Consider the following 6050-nt stretch of genomic DNA (forward strand, 5'->3'; position numbering starts at 1 on the left):
CAAGCCCTACCCATCAACCCACTGAATCAATATTTGGAGAATGGAGACTGGGCATCTTATTATATTTATGTACTAGTTCTCCCGGTGATTATAATGTGCATCAGTAAGGGTTGATCTCACTGCTCAGCGAAGACCCAAATCTAAATTACTTATTTCTATTTCTTCTCTTGTTGTATGTGGCATGGACCCCAGAGAACCATCCAAAGTATATTTTTATTGGGTAACAACTTGATCACTCTACTCTTTGGGGAACATAATTTCTAGCATGATACTGAATTTTCTGCCTATGCAATAACTTCACACTCAGAGGGGCCCTTGTTACTAAAATTTCTGTATACGCAATTTGGAAATCAGGTTGCCAGAAGCTTAATAATTATGAGATTGAAAGATACAGGTTAAGCTTCCCTCTCACCCATGCATTAAATTTCCCAGTTGCTATGTTGATCTTTAGTTAACCAACATTGCTTTCCTCTCTCAGACATTTTAAAGCCAATTAACTCCATTCCTATACACACCCTTATTAAAAATATAATTACAGCAATATTCTCCAGTCACCACGTAGACTTTACAAGGTGAATTAGCCAAGAACTAACTAGGTTGTATAAAACCCTTTCAGTCCCAGGAAACCTTTTGGGTTGCAGAGGCTTTCAGCATCAGACTGGGCTAGGGGAGTCATGAATCTGGGGTTGGAAAGGGCCATTATACATCACCCCAATATAAAAGAAACTAGAATATGGAAAATGATTCTAGAATCAATCTGAGAATAATTATCCAGGGTCCAGTTAAGTCTAAGACTCCAACTTTTTCTCAAAAAGTTGTATTCCTACCAAAAAGCAGCCAAGTTTTTGTGCTAAGTTGGGAGGGAGGGATGATGTACCACTGTACTTCCTGGAGTCCTAAGATTGCAGGATTAAGAAAAGATAAGAAATTGTTGAGAATGCAGGGAGAAGATGGACAAAGATCTGCTGTTAGTCAAGTATCATGGGCATTGGCAAGTTTTATTTATTCAGCTAATATTTATGGAGGGTCTGTTATGTACCAGGCGCTGTTACGGGAACTGGAGATAGAGTGACGAAGGTCTTGCTCTTGTGGTGTCTGCATTCCAGTGACAGGAAACATATCCGCATTAAGAAAGAAACAAATAAAATCAAATATGTTAGTGCTATGAAGAAAAACACAGTGAGGCAAAAGGAATAGAATCTAACGAGGGTTGCTTTAAATAGGCTGACAAGAGTTGCTCTCTCTGAGATGGTATTTGAGCTAGCACATTAGAGTTAAAGAGAAAGCCACACAGAGATCAGGGAGCAAGAAGACCAGGCAGAGGGAGCAGCAAGAACGAAAGCCCTGAGGTGGGAAGAGGTTTGACATATTCAGGAAACAAAAAAGACCAGTGTGGCTGGACCTTAGGGAGGTAGGAATAGACTAGCAGGCAGGAGAACAGCCCGGAGGGCCTGAGGTCAGGAGACCTGAAGGGAATCATTGGGAGGTTTTAAGTAAGGGAGTGACATGTTTTACGTTGCATTTTAGGGGCGGCTCAGGCTTCTGTGTGGAGAATGGGTTGTAGCCTGGAATCAGAGGGAGAGCTTGGGAGGCTGTTCGGGAGGACAGCAAGAGGTGAGGACGCCTCAGCTGGGGTGATAGCAGTGAGGTAGAGGCATTAGATTCTGGGGCGAATTTGGAGGTTCGGCCATCATGGCTTTCAGATGGATAGGATGGGTAAAAGTGACAGCGGACCTAGTCCTGAATGAAATCATTGTTCCTGCCCTATCCCAACTTGGGCCGCTGGTTTTGAAACAAATGGAATAACTCCGAATAGTACTAGTCGGAGCACGAGGGACTCTGACTTTAACTTATTTAAGCAGGAAAAAAAAAAAAAGTCCTGTCCAAGGTGAAATTTCTGTTTGCTGCTTTTAACCTCCTAACCATAAAAATTTCATCCTATCTCATAAGACCATTCTGATGGGTTTTGTTGCTTTTGATTACTGTGTTTTTCATAAGTGCTGAAAATATCACATTCACATTACTGTAATAATTTATCTCTTTTCTGAGTATCTTCACACTTTGGCTGTGTTGACTGAGTCCTTCAGGCTGACAGATATTTATACATGGCTTTTTGCAGTTGGTTAGTTTCTCCATGTAAATGTTAACTTTTCATGAGCAAGCTTTTCATGAGCACTTACTATATTCAAGGCATTGTTTTAAGAATGTCACATTTTAACTCATTGAATCCTCCCCGCCACCCTTTGAATGAGAAAAATTATTATCACTTTATAAACGAAGGAACTGAGGCAAAAAAAAAAAAAGGAGGTTCAATCATTGGCTCAAGAGCACACAGCTGGTAAGGGACAAAGCCAGGTTTTGAACTGAGTCTGGCTGCAGAGCTCCAGGTTCTTCGTCACTAAGCTGCGCCCCTTCTCCTCTGTCTCCTTTCGCCTCTTCCCAGTATAACTGAAGCTCTTACCTTCAGATGTAGACTTGTTTCTCCTGCAGGAAAACCTCAAGACACCACTAGGAGGCAAATGAACTTGGGCAGGGCTTCCAGAAGTGGGAGTAGAGGGGAAATATATGACAATATGTAAACTATATATAACTTAGAGGCTGGATGATTCAGGCCCTCACCAGGACGGCCTCACGTCTAAACCACCTGCCATCTGCCAAGGTAGGGAGATGGCTGGGCAAAGTTGCCAACACCAGAGGACTCTCAATAAAATGCCCTCTTCTCCTCCCTCCCTCTTCTGACCACTACTCATAGTTCCTGTGTGTTACCCACCTACCCACCCCTTCTCAAAGGACTGAAGAAATCAAAAGTATTCAATAAGCTGTGCAGCAAATTCTAGTTGCTCTCCAGGGTCATTTGAGGCTGGCCTTTAGAAACCAACAAAAAGAGTCATTAATTCATTTGTCATCACATTTTTTGCTTTAAAAATATTAAAGATTTTCTCCAGGGTTTTATTATTAGAAGTGATAAAAACACAATAGTTCATGCTGTCTTCTCTACCTTTCACTGTATATCTGCTTCCAAAAAATTTTTCTGTCAAGTTACTAGGTTTTTCAATAACCAGCATGAAAGTAACAGACCTTCTCCTCTCTCTAATGGTAGTAACGACAATGAATTTAACAGAACGGAGGTTTATACAAAGAAATTCATTAAGGTTCCTCTAACTCCATTAATTAATTATTTGGNATAGCACCAGCCACATGTGGCTATTGGGTTCTTGAAATGTGACGAGTTCAAACTGAGATGCGCCCTAAGTGTAAAATACACCCTAGATTTCAAAGAACTAGTATAAAAAATCATTAATTTTTAATATTGATTGTATGTTAAAATGATAATATTTTGGATATATTGGTTTAGATGAACTATATTACTGAAATTAATTTCCACCTGTTTCCTTTTAATTTTGTAATGTGGCTAATAGAGAATTATAAATCACATTTGTGGCTCACATTATACTTCCACTTAAGAGCATGGTATAGACTAATAAGTTGACAGAGATATAAGACAGTTTTCTTCTTCCTAACAAACTTTTCCTCTACTTTTAACTCAGACTCTACCTCAAGCCTGTCCCAAAGTTCTGTTATTCAGTGAGGCAGTAAACAAGAGAAAAAGAGGTCCCTCTGTGCTCACCCCCATCCTCCTTCTTCTGCTGAGCTGGTGACAATGTGCAGCCTATTTTGTCATGTCACTATTAGATTTGAAGAAATAGACTCAGTGGTGACATTTGTCACCACCCATCCTCTCACTCAGGCAAATCACAAGAAGCTTTCAATAGTCCTATGACCAAAGGGTTATTTTGAATCTGGATTTACAGTTTTACTTTAAAAATCACTTCCCAGGACAATGTCTCTGTCATTCTCGGCACTTTGTAAAATGTAAAATCAACCCGGGCTTCATGTTTGTGTGCAAAGCTCATTATAAGTCATCTCGCTGTGGTGACAAATGTTTCTCCCTCTCTGTCCTTTTGCTTAAAACAGTTTGAACAAGATGCAGTCCCAGTTTTCAGAAGGGCTCCTCCAAGGACATCCAGAAGGCAATTTGGGTTTCTTTTGTCCACTCGCTAAAGTGGCCCTTGAGTATGTCAACAACGTAAATATGTGATTTGTTCCTGCAGTTTCATTTCTTCCAAAGTGAAGAGCAGTCAGATTCTGGTAGTGGGAGAGGGAGCCTCTGGCCTGGGATATTAGAAGCCTGGATTCTGCTTTTGTTTACTGGATTGTGTGTTACCCTAACCTCCCTTTCCCCAAAAATCCTGTGGTAAGTTCAGAGTTGATGAAATAATGCCACATCAAATGCTAATGGAGAAATGTGCTATATAAATGCAGGCTGTGGTTATCACTGAAAACCTGAGAACGGATGGCTTCTGTAGACATTTGCCTGCAGAGAAGCACTTCCTTCCTGTAGCTAGAGCAAAGTGCTATACAAGATGCTCTCTGAAATATACAAGTAGCATTTGTTCATTTCCACGTAAAATCTGAATTGGAGGGAAATGGCAGTGAGAAACTGAAAAGAAAGAACTTTAGTGTACCTACATCCACAGGAACACATATTTCTCAGCATCTTCTAAGCCAAGAAGTCTGTGCTAGACTCCATGGGAAAACCAGGTCGTTGCTCTGGAGCAGCGGTTCGCAAACTTTTGAGACGGAAGAGCCGCCAGGTGTCAGCAAACTGCGGCTCGCGAGCCCCAGGCTCTGAAGTAAAATTGAAAATGAAAATAAAGCTATCATAGTATCATTTATAACATTTTTAAAGGGTATTATTCACATAATGGTGATTATGTAAAAATATATTTATGGCTCTCTAATAATTTTTAAATTGTTGTGAGTGTCAGAATTGACTCTTCCAGAGGTTGGCAAACTTGAGACGCAGGTGGCTTGTGAGCCGCAGTTTGCCGTCCCCTGCTCTGGATGAATATATTATCTAGTTGGGAAGATGGGTGTAAACATAAAACACCAGGAGCAATGTAAGATGATGTACATTCTCTAAGTGTTACATGAATGATACAACTGGAGTTTTGAGGTTCTGGAAGACAGTGTGCCCTAAGCTCTAAAGTACATTGAGAAACACAAGGTAAGAGATGACCACCGATGGATGTAAGGGCTAAAGATAAATGGAGACAGGAAGAGAAGACACTCCGAGTAAGGAGACATGCACAGGTGACATGGCATTGGAATTGTGCATGGAGTGTCCCGTGATGCGAAAAAAGAACTGTTGGAATCACCAAGGAAGCTTTTAAAAACTAGTGATGTCTCCATCTCATCTCCAGAATTTTCATGTAGTCAGTTTAGGAATGGACACTGGGTTAGTTTTGTTTGCTTGTTTTTTATTCCCCAGAATATTCTAATGTGAAGCCAGATTTGAAAAATTATTGAGCAAAAAAAAAAATTATTGAGTAAAAATACAAGGTCTTCATATCGTAATCATGGAAAATAAAATTAAAAGGGTAATTTTTTAAAGAGAATTCAACATACAATCAAGATGTGAGGTCTTCAGTTTGTAGAAATTTTATGTACACCTATATTTCTTGTAGTCTTTTTAATTCACAGACACTGTTGTGTGTAGTGATTCCATTGACTTGCATGTTGTAACTAAAAGGTGTAACCAGCTGTCCCTTCCTGTATTCTGTATGCTTTTGGGGTGTATCGTAATCAACCTGAGCTAAGTGTGGGGCAATTGGTATCTCACTGCTGCTTGTATCAACCAGGTTTTGTGTAATCATTGCAAAGGGGTATATTAGCATGGCCATTAGTGCTGACAGTAGCTATTTTATTATAATCTGCAATCTTCCCTCACCTCTCCAACTTGACAAATTGGGAAATGGAGTTTAATTACTTGGCTTGGGCTTTGAGCTGCTGGCAACAGAGGTGAAATGAGAATTCTTAGCCACTGAATTCCCCGTATCTTATTTGGCTCCCAAAGAGTGCCCAGTCTCCTGTTACAGAATGCTCTGTACTTGGCAATGTTATTTCTTCAATGAATGAATTAGTGTTATAGACCAGTAGGTGAACGATGACTAGTCTGGCTGAGCTGCCAACACAATGATTATGAGTGT

The sequence above is a fragment of the Hipposideros armiger genome, unplaced genomic scaffold (assembly GCF_001890085.2).
Source record: "Hipposideros armiger isolate ML-2016 unplaced genomic scaffold, ASM189008v1 scaffold_117, whole genome shotgun sequence".
In the NCBI taxonomy this organism is placed as follows: Eukaryota; Metazoa; Chordata; class Mammalia; order Chiroptera; family Hipposideridae; genus Hipposideros; species Hipposideros armiger.